This window comes from Pecten maximus, chromosome 17 (genome assembly GCF_902652985.1).
Source record: "Pecten maximus chromosome 17, xPecMax1.1, whole genome shotgun sequence".
NCBI classification, from domain to species: domain Eukaryota; kingdom Metazoa; phylum Mollusca; class Bivalvia; order Pectinida; family Pectinidae; genus Pecten; species Pecten maximus.
The window spans coordinates 11,239,915-11,257,832 of NC_047031.1; the positions used below are offsets into that span (position 1 = coordinate 11,239,915).

The following is a 17,918-nucleotide window of genomic DNA, read 5'->3' on the forward strand; positions in this document are numbered from 1 at the left end:
TAAAAACATAAACATGTTAATAATATTACCTAAGTCTCATATATACAAACATAAACTCAAACATGCACTGCCCTCCATCACCGACTTTAGGAGGGAGTTTGAGCAATATTTCAGACTAGAAGAATGCATAAACAAAAAAACATGACTTTGCCTATAAGTTCCAGAAAAAATGGATTCATTTAAGTGATCTTGTCAGTCTATAGATTTATCCAAATATCAAGATACTTTCAATGTAGTACCTCTAATAATCATGGAGTGGGAGGTACATCAACAGAATGAAAGTGCGAGTGAAAGGGGATGTCTTTAATTGTGTGAAAAAATGTAATACTTCCTTTTGAGACCTAGTATTATTAGTCATAATAAGGGGCTAAGCCCCTTCATACTGATATTTCTGCAATGTTTACTTTAAAGGAATACTCGCATCTTATACTATAAAAAGGATTTGGTACACTGCCCTAGATTGATACATACATGACATGGGAATACAGTGGATCCTAGATACATAAGGTCCAATCCCGGGCATGTATTTTCCGAGGATTCCGAGGATTATCCTCGGAGGAAGCTCGGAATCCTCGGAGAAAGCTCGGAATCCATGGAGAAAGCTCGGAATCCACGGAGAAAGCTCGGGGAAAGTTCGGAATCCTCGGAGAAAGCTCGAAATCCTAAGTGAAAGCTCGGAAGTACCTTGAAGAAACCTCGGCAAAGTTGTATTGAAGCTCGGAATCCTCGGAGGTATCCTCGGAAAGCTTGGAAGAAACCTCGGAGGATGAGGACTTAAAAAATTTTTTCAAAAATAAAGCTCGGAGGTTGAGGACTTAGAAAAATTTCATGAAGAAAAGCTCGGAATATGTTAACTTAGTAAAAATAACAGCTCTGGAACTTAGGACTTAGTTGATTCCCGAAAAAACACACCTATTTTTGAATCAAAATTGAATGATGATTTCAGTAATGAACTATCATTGTTTAAATTGCAATTCATGTTTATAAAACTTAAATATTAATCATGACATTCATATCTTTTCAAATTCAAATATCCATCCAATTTATAATAATGCTTAAAGTATTGCTTCATTTATATATTTTACACAAGTATTTATAAAATCCACTTCATTAAAGTTATAAGTGAACCTATGGTATATTTTTCAATAGTATAATCAGTTGTTTCTAGGAGTGATATTCATTTTAAGGGTAACCTGCAAATTATGTAAATTGAACTTACATCAGTACAAATTTCAGCAAAATAATATATGTTGAAGCCTTATCATCAAAAACCTTTATAACACCAATATGTGTAAACAAACAAAAGGAGAGCATATGTTATCAGTAGACTGGCCCAGCTTGACCAAGGTAATATGATACCAATTCAAGCTGATGAGTACAGGAAGTCCATGCCAGTCAGACTCCAGACACCATGGGGCCAACCCTGGGGTATAAGATTAATTTCTAACTGACTGTATTGTGACTCATTTGATGATTTATTTCAGTAATAAATACATAAAATGAAACAATATTGTAAAAGTAACTTCAATACAATTTTAAAGTATTTAAAAAAGTACCTGATGATCCCACAAATCTTCATTTTTATTAAGTCTGTATGAATGGAAAACCTTTCCTGTGCCCCAGCTTAAGATTGACCAATGTAAAACAAGGTCCCCACTTTGAATTGAGTTTCCTGTGGCTGCATGTGGACATTTTGCATCTCTGTGAATCAGGTTCAATTGTCCTATCAAACACTTTTGGAAATAGAATCAACTTCTGTCATTGTGGACATGGTAAGAATATGTGCAACCTATCTCCTGAATGTTGAAAGTTCTGTTAATAAGTTGAATAAACAAACAGAAGATGGACTCAGTGAAGTGATCCAGATGAAGATTTCCAAGGGTCAACAATAAATGGTGAGTGGTGAGATTTATAATAGCATACAAATAATGTTTCTATTGATATAAGAATAATTTGCTGAGCTAAAATAAACATAATTCTATAATTCTTGGAAATGTTGGGAGAAAAAAATACTGAGCTATAACGCTAGCACATCTAACAAAAACAAAAACCTCTTGTATATTTTATCTATGACAACTGAAAAGCCTAGAAAATTTGAACATAATGTATGAGAAATGTGAATTTAAAAAACAGTTTTAAGACAAACTGACCATAAAACCTGTATATAAAACTAACCATGCTTTTGTTTATAAGACAGAACTTCTAGGCATCATACACAAAATTCTACTTTATGGATAGTCAACTTGTGATACAGTTTATCTATGCCTAAACTTAGGAGGTGGCACATTTGATTCTCCATGGTGAAATGTCTAGAGTGGTCATATCTGAAAAATTGTAATTAAGTCAGATTTAGTTGTGGACATTTAAGATGTCTTCAAATATCTAATATAGTTGTTTTGGCTTACAAAGAATAACATCAATTGATCAATATTGTATGTAATATTTCTTTGTTTTATTTCTTTGTAGCACAAATGTTAACATTTGTCAAGATTGAAGAATTGAAGATTCAGTGAACTCTGGAGTGGACGGAAATGACAGGAAGAGTTTAAAGATATTGTAACTATACTGAAAAAAAAGAACTGGTATCATCAACATACGATGAATATTCTACTGAATGGCAACACAAATTATCAACTATTATTCCAGTGACAACAGAGATTACCTGATGATCCCACAAATCTTCATTTCTATTAAGTCTGTATGAAAAAAATCTATGATGGATTGCCTGGTCGTTTGTCTTCAAATAATATTAAGATATGTCACTGTGTGATGTTGGGTTGGTATCTAGATCTTGGAGTCTGTATGTTTTGTAGATCTTAGAATCTGTATGTTTTGTCCTCGTAAATCAAGGTACAAATGTACCTTTCAAGGTAACATTCCAAAAGATTTATTTTAGAGCGTTCTTCAAGGATTTCAAGCTTCTGAGTTTTCTCTGTGAATTCCGAGCTTTCTCCCTGGATTCCGAGCTTCCTCTGAGGATTCCGAGCTTCCTCCGATGATTCCAAGGATTCCAAGCTTCCTCCAAGGATTCCGAGCTTCCTCCGAGGATTCCGTGGATTCCAAGCTTCCTCCGAGGATTCCGAGCTTCCTCCGAGGATTCCGAGCTTCCTCCAAGGATTCCGAGCTTCCTCCGAGGATTCCGAGCTCTTGGCTTCCTCCGAGGATTCCGAGCTTCCTCCGAGGATTCCAAGCTCTCGCTTCCTCCGAGGATTCCGAGGTTTTCTACCGAGGATTCCGAACTCTCAGCGTCCTCTGAGGATTCCGAGGTTTTCTACCGAGGATTCTCCGAGGATTCCGAGGTTTTCTCTAAGGCCTCTCTCTTCAAGGTTTTTGTTTAAAAGCTCGGAAGAATTGTCCCAATACTCCGAGCTTTCATAACCTCGGAATCCTCGGAAAATACATGCCCGACCAGCCTAGGTTGAAAGTCTTTACTCACATGAGTAGAAGGATAACAAGTTTTCCATTAAAATTTCCAAAAACCTTACCTAAAATAAGCAATTTTTCAATTCAAATCCTTTGTGTTCCCATGTTATGATTAATTGCAATAAGTTACAGCTTCATTTGTTAAGTGTACTTGGCAAATTCCAAATATACTTAGACATGTAGATGATTTAATATATAGAAACTTTGTATTTTTGCATTACTGTCACTATGCTGTGGATCAAAAGGAAAATAAAAATATTTTGCAAAAAAAAAAAAAAAAAAGTCAGTCCAATTATTTGTATAAATTTGAATCCCAGCCTCCTGGGGATGTAATCACTGAAATGTCAAAGGCTATCAAGGAATTATCATTTAAATACTTACTGAGATTTAGCCTATTTGACCCTGCCACCTTGAATGCAGCTCAAGGTCATTCATTTGAACAAAATTGGTAGCCCTTCATCTCAGAATGCTACAGACCCTATATCAACTCCCTGGGCCCCTTTGTTATTGAGAAGGAGTTGTTTAAAGATTTAAGTCAATTTAACCCCTGCCACCTTGAATGTAGGTCAAGGTCATTCGTTTAAACAAATTTGGTAGCCCTTTATCTTACTATGGTACAGGACAAATATCAGATCTCTGCGCCTTGTGACTATTGAGAAGATGTTGTTTAAAGGAAAAAGTTGACGCTGGCCCTTCAGGCAGGTGAGCTTTACAGACATTCATATATTTCATAGTAGATGTTTTATCTGCCCTAAAGTAAATGTGTAATGAGTAAGAATATAAATATTGTATTTATATTCAACAGGCAATTATGAAAATACTTTGATGTCAAATTTTAAATACTGAATTAATTTGTGGATAAATGAATTCTTGAACAAAGTGTGACCAAAGTGTTCACATTAACATGATCAGTAAATAAAACTTACATGTACTCCAATCTGCCCAGCATCCTCATAGCTGTAAAACAAAAACAAAACATTGTTGTAACTTGAAAGATTTTTACAACTTCCCATAAATTTGCTGAAATCAAGACAATCTTAAAACACCTTGTGGATACTGAATAACCAATAGATTGTAGGTTTTTTTCCTTGTTTTAATTATTTATGAAACTAAATACACATGAAAATGTTCATATAAAACATTTAAACGTAACTTTTAGGTCTTTAAAGAAAGATTTACATAAATCAGGTACTCCAACTAGAAATTTTCATCTATTTAAAGCACAAAATACCTAAAGGCTTACTATTTACAAAAATAACTAACTGGTGTAGAATATTTTATAATCATCAGAATGACATACTCCATGGACCTTAATATTGAAAGAATTTTTCCAAAAAGTAGAAAAGTGAAAAATTTCTAAAGATAAATAAACTTTGACCCTTTATGGACATTTTTTTATTATGAATATTTTGTGGTGACATATTAGTTAGAGAAAGTCAGCATCCCTAAGTATGAAGAAATGAAAATTTTCTGAAAATAGACGGACTGTTGACCCTTTGTGAGCTTTATAAATTAACATGGCATGGGGGAAAATTAGCCTTAAAGATATTCTACAAATGATATAATTGCATGAACCAAGTCAATTCAATGGTTTTGGAGTTATTACCATTTAAAACTTTTTAGATATGACATGATGACAGTCATATTGGATTTTTGACAATTGACATGATGACAGTCATATTGGATTTTTGACATGACATGATGACAGTCATATTGGATTTTTGACAATTGACATGATGACAGTCATATTGGATTTTTGACAATTGACATGATGACAGTCATATTGGATTTTTGACATGACATGATGACAGTCATATTGGATTTTTGACATGACATGATGACAGGGTGTTTGTACAATTGACCCCATTTGGCCCTGCCCTGAATTTTGGTAGATTTTGGTAGATTTGATTCCTGCAACCTTGAATATGAGGCCAATGCAAAATTTATCACTTCTATGTGTGTTGGTCCTCCAGAAGACATTTAAAAGATTTTAGCATATTTGACCCCAGCTGTAACCTTGAATGAAAAATCAAGGTCATTAATTTGAACAAAGCCTTTCACCCCAGCATGCAACAGACCTAATATCAGGTCTCTGGGCCTCTTGGTTATTGAGAAAAAGTCTTGGTACCCCTCTCTCCCAGCATGCTACATACCTAATATTGAGTCTGTGGGCCTTTTGGTTATCAAAAAGAAGTCACTCTCCCAGCATGCTACATACCTAATATTGAGTCTGTGGGCCTTTTGGTTATCAAAAAGAAGTCACTCTCCCAGCATGCTACATACCTAATATTGAGTCTGTGGGCCTTTTGGTTATCAAAAAGAAGTCATTTAAAGATTTTAGCATATTTGACCCATGTGACCTTGAATGAAGGTCGTGGTCATTCATTTGAACAATCTTAATAGCCCTTTACCCCAGCATGCTATATATATATACATACATGTCCATCTGTAAATCCTTATCCTCACCTTTCAACAAATTTCTTTCGAGCTTATTAGACTTTGCTATGGCATGAAATTATACTCAGTGGAATTGTGATTGGATAACTAATCTTGCATTTCAATATTTGTTTTCAATTGATACAATTATGCATTTCTCTTAGGCATGGGACTGATGTATATATTGTTCAAGCATGCAGTATTCTAATTAATTGCTAATCTCCTACTTTTTCAGTATTAATTTCCTACTTTTTTTAGTACCTTTTTCCTGCTTTTTTGGTGATTTTTTCCTACTTTTTCAGTACTTTTTTCCTACTTTTCAGTACTTTTTTCCTACTTTTTCAGTACTTTTTTCCTACTAAAAAACTATAAAAGTACTTTTTTTGTACTATCTATGTGCTTTTTCTGTACTTTATGATGACAATAAAATGTACTAAAAGTATACTTTTGTTAGCCTTTTTTTTTTACCTGTGTACTTTTTTTGAGTAAAAAAAAGCAACCTTTTTAACGCTTTTTCTGTACTTTTTCTGTGCATTATTTCGGTATGGGCAATATCTGGTCTATAAGCCACTTGGTTTATGAGAAGAAAATACTTTTAGCATATTTGACCAATGTGACCTTGAATGAAGGTCAAGGTCATTCATTTGAACAATCTTGATAGCCCCCCTGCATGCTACAGGCTAAATATCAAGTCTCTGAGCCTCTTGATTTATCTAGAAGTTGTTTAAAGATTTTAGCATATTTGACCACTGTGACCTTGAATGAAGGTCAAGGTCACTCATTTGAACAATCTTGATAGCCCTTCACACATGCATGCTATATATAAACCAAATATCATGTCTCTAGGTTATTGAGAAGAAGTCGAAAATGTAAATTGCTTACGAACGAACGAACGTACAACGATGGACAAACACTTCGTCTCAGGTGACCTAAAATGTTTTTACGCCTCACCATTTGTACAGTTTTGAATCCCCATCCCATAACGATGCTACCAGACAAATATGAGCGATATCCATTGCTTAATTTTAGAGAATTCCAGTCAAATTTTGTTAAATTCCAATCAGCATCTCGGAAGAGAAATTTAATTGTTTACAGATGGACAGATGCCAGATGCCAGACTAGGGATGACACAGTATATGGCATAAGCTGAGTTCCTCAATGAATTCACATACCTATAACCATTTTGGATCAGTTGTTGTCACAAAATATAGTACAGAAGAAACTAGAACTGTCGCCAGGATGGCTGACTAATACCCCCGCAATCTGCACAAGTCAATGGTGAATTGGAACTGTAATTAGAGGCTAACTAAGATAACCCAGTAATATAGTGACCAGTTGCCATAACAACCATAATTTTGAGAAAAAGAAAGTGGCATGCACATCTACCCATGGTCCTCTATATTTGTGTGAAGTTTCATTGAAATTGGCCCTTCGGTTTAGGAGGAGTTGTCCTGACAAGCATAAAGTTATGGCTCTTATCGGAAAACCTGTTTATAGTGACCAGTTGCCATAGCAACCATAATTTCAAAAAAAAAAAAAAGTGGCATGCACATCTATGTATGGTCCTCTATATTTGTGTGAAGTTTCATAGAAATTGGCCATTTAGTTTAGAAGGAGTTGTCCGGACAAATTTAAAGTTATGGTTCTTATCAGAAAACCTGTTTATAGTGACCAGTTGCCATAGCAACCATAATTTTGTGAAAAATACAGAGGCATGCACATCTACACATGGTTCTCTATATTTGTGTGAAGTTTCATTGAAATCAGCCCTTCGGTTTAGGAGGAGTTGTCCGGACAAGCATCAAGTTATGGCTCTTATCGGAAAACCTGTTTATAGTGACCAGTTGCCATAGCAACCATAATTTTGAAAAAAAAGAAAGTGGCATGCACATCTTTGTTTGGTCCTCTATATTTATGTGAAGTTTCATTGAAATCGGCCCTTCAGTTTAGGAGTTGTCTGGACAAACTTAAAGTTATGGTTCTTATCGGAAAACCTGTTTATAGTGACCAGTTGCCATAGGAACCATAATTTTGAGAAAAATAAAGTGGCATGCACATCTACACATGATCATTAATATTTGTGTGAAGTTTCATCGGAATTGGCCCATCAGTTTAGGAGGAGTTGTCCGGACAAAATGCATCTACAGACAGACGGACGGATGGACGGACAACCTGATTCCAGTATACCCCCCCCCCCCCCCCCCCCCCCCCTAACTTCGTTGCGGGGTTATAAAAAATAATCGAACAAATATAATAGGCCTTTTCACAAGCCCTAAAAATATCCTGAATAATTTGTTAGATGAATGTACAAGGTCGATACCACTGAATCAGAAAATATGCTACAGAGAAATGGCCCTGATTTTGGATGAAAGAGAATCCAAATGTCAAAGTCACAACATTTTCAGGTCATAATATATCTCACATCAAAATCTGACATTTTGATGATGTTAATCATTGTGTAATTATTGTGCTACTTGTATGGCTATAGGAGCAAGAAATGGCCATGATTTCACCTCAACTACGTTAACCTCCTTCTGACCAGGTGAGCTAAAAATGGAGATCTACACTAAGGTCTGGTCTACAAGACAGCCAGCTGACACAGTTTTATTTGGTCCAGTATTGTCTGGCAGTAGGTCCTGAAAATTCTGACAAAAATGATTTAAAGACTATTGTAATTGTCAAAGGCTACTACAGCTGAGATTTTACCCATGCAGGACAGATTTATATTTGTGAATAAAACATGTTAGCTATCGGCTAGCTAACATGAGTTTTGACCAATGACCATAGGTGAAGGTCATGGTGACTACTAGTGCACTGTAATTTGGTTGTTACATGCATAGCACACAATTTGTGAAGTTTCAAAAAATATATCTTTGATCAGAATTTAAAATATCTCCATATGTGGACTTCTCAATGTAGTAATAGATCATATATTGAATCAAGCTCCCAAAAATGCTATACCAATAAAGTGTTAATAAAAACACTTACAAATTCTGCAATAATAAGCTATCCAGGCATAAACTGGAGCTGAGTTGAGGGCCTGGTAAATTGTAATGAGCCCATTCATGAACACATCAGGCAAACATCTGGCTACAGAAAGAATTTCTCCACAATGACAAATCTCTCCCTTTAATGTGCACTGTGCTACTCTCCCACATATAATTACACCACAGCCGTCAGTTTGGCATAAGTACATAATTATGTCTCTAAACTGTCAGATCTGGGAAGGTTACATCCAGTCTGTGTCAGAGAGGGTTACAGATACTGAAAATCATTGTAGTCTACATCCAGTCTGTGTCAGAGAGGGTTACAGATACTGAAAATCATTGTAGTCTACATCCAGTCTGTGTCAGAGAGGGTTACAGATACTGAAAATCATTGTAGTCTACATCCAGTCTGTGTCAGAGAGGGTTACAGATACTGAAAATCACTGTAGTCTACATCCAGTCTCAGTGTCAGAGAGGGTTACAGATACTGAAAATCATTGTAGTCTACATCCAGTCTGTGTCAGAGAGGGTTACAGATACTGAAAATCACTGTAGTCTACATCCAGTCTGTGTCAGAGAGGGTCACAGATACTGAAAATCACTGTAGTCTACATCCAGTCTGTGTCAGAGTGGGTTACAGATACTGAAAATCATTGTAGTCTACATCCAGTCTGTGTCAGAGTGGGTTACACATCCAGTCTGTGTCAGAGAGGGTTACAGATACTGAAAATCACTGTAGTCTACATCCAGTCTGTGTCAGAGTGGGTTACAGATACTGAAAATCATTGTAGTCTACATCCAGTCTGTGTCAGAGAGGGTCACAGATACTGAAAATCATTGTAGTCTACATCCAGTCTGTGTCAGAGAGGGTTACAGATACTGAAAATCACTGTAGTCTACATCCAGTCTGTGTCAGAGTGGGTTACACATCCAGTCTGTGTCAGAGAGGGTTACAGATACTGAAAATCACTGTAGTCTACATCCAGTCTGTGTCAGAGAGGGTTACAGATACTGAAAATCATTGTAGTCTACATCCAGTCTGTGTCAGAGAGGGTTACAGATACTGAAAATCATTGTAGTCTACATCCAGTCTGTGTCAGAGAGGGTCACAGATACTGAAAATCACTGTAGTCTACATCCAGTCTGTGTCAGAGTGGGTTACACATCCAGTCTGTGTCAGAGAGGGTTACAGATACTGAAAATCATTGTAGTCTACATCCAGTCTGTGTCAGAGAGGGGTACAGATACTGAAAATCACTGTAGTCTACATCCAGTCTGTGTCAGAGTGGGTTACAGATACTGAAAATCACTGTAGTCTACATCCAGTCTGTGTCAGAGTGGGTTACAGATACTGAAAATCACTGTAGTCTACATCCAGTCTGTGTCAGAGAGGGTTACACATCCAGTCTGTGTCAGAGAGGGTTACAGATACTGAAAATCACTGTAGTCTACATCCAGTCTGTGTCAGAGAGGGTCACAGATACTGAAAATCATTGTAGTCTACATCCAGTCTGTGTCAGAGTGGGTTACACATCCAGTCTGTGTCAGAGAGGGTTACAGATACTGAAAATCATTGTAGTCTACATCCAGTCTGTGTCAGAGAGGGTTACAGATACTGAAAATCACTGTAGTCTACATCCAGTCTGTGTCAGAGAGGGTTACAGATACTGAAAATCATTGTAGTCTACATCCAGTCTGTGTCAGAGAGGGTTACAGATACTGAAAATCATTGTAGACTACATCCAGTCTGTGTCAGAGAGGGTTAGAGATACTGAAAATCATTGTAGACTACATCCAGTCTGTGTCAGAGAGGGTTACAGATACTGAAAATCACTGTAGTCTACATCCAGTCTGTGTCAGAGAGGGTTACAGATACTGAAAATCATTGTAGTCTACATCCAGTCTGTGTCAGAGAGGGGTACAGATACTGAAAATCACTGTAGTCTACATCCAGTCTGTGTCAGAGTGGGTTACAGATACTGAAAATCACTGTAGTCTACATCCAGTCTGTGTCAGAGTGGGTTACAGATACTGAAAATCACTGTAGTCTACATCCAGTCTGTGTCAGAGAGGGTTACACATCCAGTCTGTGTCAGAGAGGGTTACAGATACTGAAAATCACTGTAGTCTACATCCAGTCTGTGTCAGAGAGGGTCACAGATACTGAAAATCATTGTAGTCTACATCCAGTCTGTGTCAGAGAGGGTCACAGATACTGAAAATCACTGTAGTCTACATCCAGTCTGTGTCAGAGAGGGTCACAGATACTGAAAATCATTGTAGTCTACATCCAGTCTGTGTCAGAGAGGGTTACAGATACTGAAAATCACTGTAGTCTACATCCAGTCTGTGTCAGAGAGGGTTACACATCCAGTCTGTGTCAGAGAGGGTTACAGATACTGAAAATCATTGTAGACTACTATAAACAATAGGCTTTTCGACGGCCGAGGGCCATTTCATCAACCCAAGAGCTCCAGGTGACTTTCCAATGTCGCATCAACTAGAGTGTATACGAGTTACCTCCCCTCGCACAAACCAGGAAGCAAGGGTAATAACTTGCACAGCAAATAGTTCTTAATACTCAGGGATAAAACAGGTCATTATGTATGATTTTAACTGTTTATCTATAATTTATTGATCTCAAACTTATGAAACCATGAATCATATTACTTAACCACAAACAAATATTTTGCAGAAGGAGATATCATTGTCTAGTGTGTTGCTAGCCTTTTTGGTGAAAATTATTTCCATGCTGAACTCATCAGGATTTATCATAGAAATAAGCAACATGTTGATTCCTCTAAGAGTTCCGAATGAATTTGTTCTAGCGGAATTTAGCGATGATCGCCTTCGGTGGCTGTTTTACAGCAACTAATTAACTCTAGGATCTATTATTATCCTTAGATCACTTATTAACAAGAGGCCTATGGGCCTTAACAGTCACCTGAGTTTAGAAGTATTGAAGTTAATTCAATTGACTCTTTTTGCCCCGTCCATCACCACTTTGGGGGTCAGTCAGGGCCAACATGTGCATACCATTGAGCTGTCATCCCATGTCATCCCAGGCCTCATCGGGATGGGGACCATATAATTCACAATTTTGCCATAGAAGCTTCTTGCTAAATTTCAATGAATTTGGTTAAGCAATTTTGGAGAAGAAGTTGAAAATGTAAATTACTTACGGACCCACGACAATTAGAATAGGTCAATTGAGCAAAGCTCAGGTGACCTAAAAATTAACCTCAGGGTTCAACTCATTGATCACTTATTAAAAATCAACACCAGGGTCTGACTCCTAGATCGCTTACTATAAACAAACCCTGGGTCGAAATGAATTCACATTCATTGTTTAACTAGAATGCATGCTCCTTACTGGTTTATCTGTAGTAAGAGTATTTAGTTCTAAGCCTAAATGTTGGGTTTTTTTTTATATTTGATTTATTTTTCCAAGGCATATTATACATAGGTACATATATATATTTTACTTCGGAAACATTTACATACTTACTCACTCACTCTACATTCTATCTTTTGACATTCAAATTTATGTATATTGCATCTATTCACTCAATTGTTCAGCTTTCACACTATATATTCTTCCAAAACCTTTCATATTTAACGTCATATGTTTTCACCCTCTCACCCTTAAAAAACATACACACCTAACATCAATGGTATAAGATAACAAGAGATCCCAGAGGGATCTTGGCGCCCACCATTGAATGATCTTCATAGGTTCCATGTCAGATTGATCTTTTCTCTACTTTTCCCTTCATTTTACTAATCAGTGCAAATTGAGACATCCCTCCAGTACTTTTCAAACAAGGGAATCCTAGCTATATAAGAAATTTGAGATTTAACGATAATGGCTGCTTGTTTGCCAGGTTGTTTTCAGGACAGACTGGTCCAAAAATGCAATACAAGGGACCAAGGGGAACCTACTTATGAAATTTGAGAAAGATCCATTCAGTACTTTGAGAATAGAGATAAGAAACTTCAATTGTCAAAATCAAAGATGGCTGCCTGTCGACCATATTGTTTTCCAATTGATCTCAAAATGCAATTAGCATAACGAGGCACCAAGGGGAACCTCCATATGAAATTTGAGAAAGATCCATTCAGTACTTTCTCAGAAATAGCGATAACAAACTTCAATTGTCAAAATCCAAGATGGCTGCCTGTCGGCCATGTTGTTTTCTGATTGGTCTCAAAACGCAATATGCATAACTAAGCACCAAGGGGAACCTACATATGAAATTTCAGAAAGATCCATTCAGTACTTTCAGAGAAATAGTGATAACAAACTTAAATTGTCAAAATCCAAGATGGCTGCCTGTCGGCCATGTTGTTTTCATGTTGGTCTCAAAACACAACATGCATAACTAGGCACCAAGGGAAACTTACATATGCAATTTGAGAAAGATCCATTCAGTACTTTCTCAGAAATAGCGATAACAAACTTCAATTGTCAAAATCCAAGATGGCTGCCTGTCGGCCATGTTGTTATCCGATTGGTCTCAAAACGCAATATGCATAACTAGGCACCAAGGGGAACCTTCATATGAAATTTGAGAAAGATCCATTCAGTACTTTCTCAGAAATAGCGATAACAAACTTCAATTGTCAAAATCCAAGATGGCTGCCTGTCGGCCATGTTGTTATCCGGTTGGTCTCAAAACGCAATATGCATAACTAAGCACCAAGGGGAACCTTCATATGAAATTTGAGAAAGATCCATTCAGTACTTTCTCAGAAATAGCGATAACAAACTTCAATTGTCAAAATCCAAGATGGCTGCCTGTCGGCCATGTTGTTATCCGATTGGTCTCAAAACGCAATATGCATAACTAAGGCACCAAGGGGAACCTTCATATGAAATTTGAGAAAGATCCATTCAGTACTTTCTCAGAAATAGCGATAACAAACTTCAATTGTCAAAATCCAAGATGGCTGCCTGTCGGCCATGTTGTTATCCGATTGGTCTCAAAACGCAATATGCATAACTAGGCACCAAGGGGAACCTTCATATGAAATTTGAGAAAGATCCATTCAGTACTTTCTCAGAAATAGCGATAACAAACTTCAATTGTCAAAATCCAAGATGGCTGCCTGTCGGCCATGTTGTTATCCGATTGGTCTCAAAACGCAATATGCATAACTAGGCACCAAGGGGAACCTTCATATGAAATTTGAGAAAGATCCCTTCAGTACTTTCTCAGAAATAGCGATAACAAACTTCAATTGTCAAAATCCAAGATGGCTGCCTGTCGGCCATGTTGTTATCCGATTGGTCTCAAAACGCAATATGCATAACTAGGCACCAAGGGGAACCTTCATATGAAATTTGAGAAAGATCCCTTCAGTACTTTCTCAGAAATAGCGATAACAAACTTCAATTGTCAAAATCCAAGATGGCTGCCTGTCGGCCATGTTGTTATCCGATTGGTCTCAAAACGCAATATGCATAACTAGGCACCAAGGGGAACCTTCATATGAAATTTGAGAAAGATCCCTTCAGTACTTTCTCAGAAATAGCGATAACAAACTTCAATTGTCAAAATCCAAGATGGCTGCCTGTCGGCCATGTTGTTTATCCGATTGGTCTCAAAACGCAATATGCATAACTAGGCACCAAGGGGAACCTTCATATGAAATTTGAGAAAGATCCCTTCAGTACTTTCTCAGAAATAGCGATAACAAACTTCAATTGTCAAAATCCAAGATGGCTGCCTGTCGGCCATGTTGTTATCCGATTGGTCTCAAAACGCAATATGCATAACTAGGCACCAAGGGGAACCTTCATATGAAATTTGAGAAAGATCCCTTCAGTACTTTCTCAGAAATAGCGATAACAAACTTCAATTGTCAAAATCCAAGATGGCTGCCTGTCGGCCATGTTGTTATCGGATTGGTCTCAAAACGCAATATGCATAACTAGGCACCAAGGGGAACCTTCATATGAAATTTGAGAAAGATCCCTTCAGTACTTTCTCAGAAATAGCGATAACAAACTTCAATTGTCAAAATCCAAGATGGCTGCCTGTCGGCCATGTTGTTATCCGATTGGTCTCAAAACGCAATATGCATAACTAGGCACCAAGGGGAACCTTCATATGAAATTTGAGAAAGATCCCTTCAGTACTTTCTCAGAAATAGCGATAACAAACTTCAATTGTCAAAATCCAAGATGGCTGCCTGTCGGCCATTTTGTTTTCCGATTGGTCTCAAAACGCAATATGCATAACTAAGCACCAAGGGGAACCTTCATATGAAATTTGAGAAAGATCCCTTCAGTACTTTCTCAGAAATAGCGATAACAAAAATTGTTTACGGACGGAGGGACGGACGGACGGACGGAGGGACGGACGGACGGACGGACGGACCACGGACCACGGACGCAGGGCGATTTGAACAGCCCACCATCTGATGATGGTGGGCTAAAAACAAACACAGATACACGTGGACAGGATACAAATCATAACATTTATATTATTTAATCTTGAACAAAACGACAAAAATCCATATAGACATATACAGACATACATAAAGAAGAAGAAGAAAGGAAGGAGAAGGAAGAGAAGATGGATGAAAGGTGGAAGAACGAAAGGAAGGAGAAGAAGAAAAGGAAGGGAGTACTTTGTAATATTTTAAAGCATTTTTATTCAAAGAGAGTACAAAAGAAAAAAAAATAAATATCATACTTTACACAATTTATGCCAAAAGAGGAAAGGACTGGGTGGTAGACTTGTTACTAAAAAATGTAGATTAACTCAATTATATATATTTACTGCAATTGTCAGACACTGGGATTCCAGCAAAAGAAGAAGGTACCACATGTATGCGATTATTAATATTTAATACAAATAAATGTGTAATGTATAAGTCAATAAAACAGATTAAAAAAGTATTATTCCATAATCTGCAAAAGTTTATCCCATTTTCTCCATTCAGCCAAACATTTGTTTGTTTTTTTTTTCCCCTTTTTTAGAGCTACAAAATTTTCTGACTTTATAATGATCATAGATACAATAGAGTAAAGAGTTGATATTTAAAGATTTATGCAGACATCTGTTTCTGTATATGTATTGTTTTATAATCAAAATAATTTGATTATCTACTTTAAAGGATGGGTTTTTATAATCACCATCATATTTACCAAAAAGCATTGTTTTTTTATTTAGTCTAAAGGGAATAAATAATGCATCTAATAATATATCTAGACCTTCAAGAAGATTCTGAACTTGGTCACACTCCCAAAAAAGGTGAACAATTGATTCAATTTCTGAGTTACAAAAGTTACAGAATGGATTGTTTGTTAGTTTGGCTTTGAAAAGAAATGAATTAGTTGTTAAGATATGATGTGATATTCTAAATTGCAACCAGTGTAATCGTGAGTTTTTACATACTGTAAAAGGAAGTGTATATATATATATATACTACACCAATCATTTAAATTGAAATCAAGTACGTTAGACAATTTCTCTTTCCCTTTAGCAGTAATATCATTCTTTGAATTTAGAATATCATAAAATATCTTCGAGCCTTTATTAATATTAAGAAATATTGCAATATTGCTAGGTAAAACTGGATATACAAAGTTATAATTAGTGGAATCAAATTCAAAGTGTTGTAAACATTTTTTTATTGCAGATATTACTCCATTATATTTCAAAAAGTTAGTGTTAATGCTATACTTTTGAATAAATTCATTAAAAGAGAAAAAAGTGTTGTTGTTTACATCTTTGAAGAAGTCACCAATGACATAAATACCCCTTTCATACCACTTAGAGTAGAAAATTGTTCCACCGCCTATTGTAATATTTTTGTTATGCCAGACAGGTGTATGCAAGAGTGCTTTCCCTTTGACTATTTTCATATTAGTAGAGTTATCTAATCTTGACCAAGCCCTAAGAACATCTTTCCAAGCCTAAATGTTGATGATCCCTTGTTAATTTATGTAAGGAATTCTTTAAAGGTAGATAACACCTAGAAAAATTATTGAAATTAAGATTAGAATAGAATGGCACAACATAAAAATTACAGTCATTATAGAAAGGACACAAACTCAGCTATATTAGAATATCACACAGGAGGATAAAGCCAAGGATTCAATATGAATTAACTTAATTAGGTAATAAAAACTATCATAGAGTTTTTAAATATTGACTGATACACTCTGGGTAAAGAGTAACAAGAGGCCCAATGGGCCTGTATCGCTCACCTGGCTCTACAGCAACTTTGAAGTTGATGAGGTCATTTCTAAAGATACTATGTTCTAGTCCTTCATTCCAGCATTCTATTGGCCTAATATCAGGTCTTGGAGGCTCTTGGCTATCGCAAATTTCACCCCTGTGACCTTGAATGAAGGTCAAGGTCATTTATTTGAAAAAAATTGGTAGCCCTTCACCCCAGCATGTTACAGGCCCAATATCAAGTCCCTGGGCCTCTTGGTTATTGAGAAGAAGTCATTTGAAGATTATAGCCTATTTGACCCATGTGACCTTAAATGAAGGTCAAGGACATTTATTTGAACAAACTTTGTAGCCCTTCACCCCAGCATGCTACAGGCCCAATATCAAGTCCCTGGGCCTCTTGGTTATTGAGAAGAAGTCGTTTGAAGATTATAGCCTATTTGACCCATGTGACCTTGAATGTAGGTCAAGGTCATTTATTTGAACAAACTTTGTAGCCCATCACCCCAGCATGCTACAGGCCCAATATCAAGTCCCTGGGCCTCTTGGTTATTGAGAAGAAGTTGTTTGAAGATTATAACCTATTTGACCCCTGTGACCTTGAATGAAGGTCAAGGTCATTTATTTGAACAAACTTTGTAGCCCTTCACAACAGCAAGCTACAGGCCCAATATCAAGTCCCTGGGCCTCTTGGTAATTGAGAAGAAGTCGTTTGAAGATTATAGCCTATTTGACCCATGTGACCTTGAATGAAGGTCAAGGTCATTTATTTGAACAAACTTTGTAGCCCTTCATCCCAGCATGCTACAGGCCCAATATCAAGTCCCTGGGCCTCTTGGTAATTGAGAAGAAGTCGTTTGAAGATTATAGCCTATTTGAC

General features: G+C 36.7%; 1 protein-coding gene across 4 annotated transcripts in view; it reads right to left on the minus strand.

The window, feature by feature from the left end:
- Window positions 1-17,918, minus strand: part of LOC117315356 (sodium- and chloride-dependent GABA transporter 2-like) — a 182,065-nt gene that overhangs the window by 138,741 nt on the left and 25,406 nt on the right. For 3 of the 4 annotated variants that reach the window (XM_033869511.1, XM_033869512.1, XM_033869509.1), the window contains exon 2: window positions 4,350-4,380. The gene's annotated coding sequence lies outside the window, so the exon portion shown is untranslated. Of the gene's footprint in view, window positions 1-4,349; window positions 5,312-17,918 lie in introns of those variants that run through there. The other variant, XM_033869510.1, reaches the window with a different exon arrangement.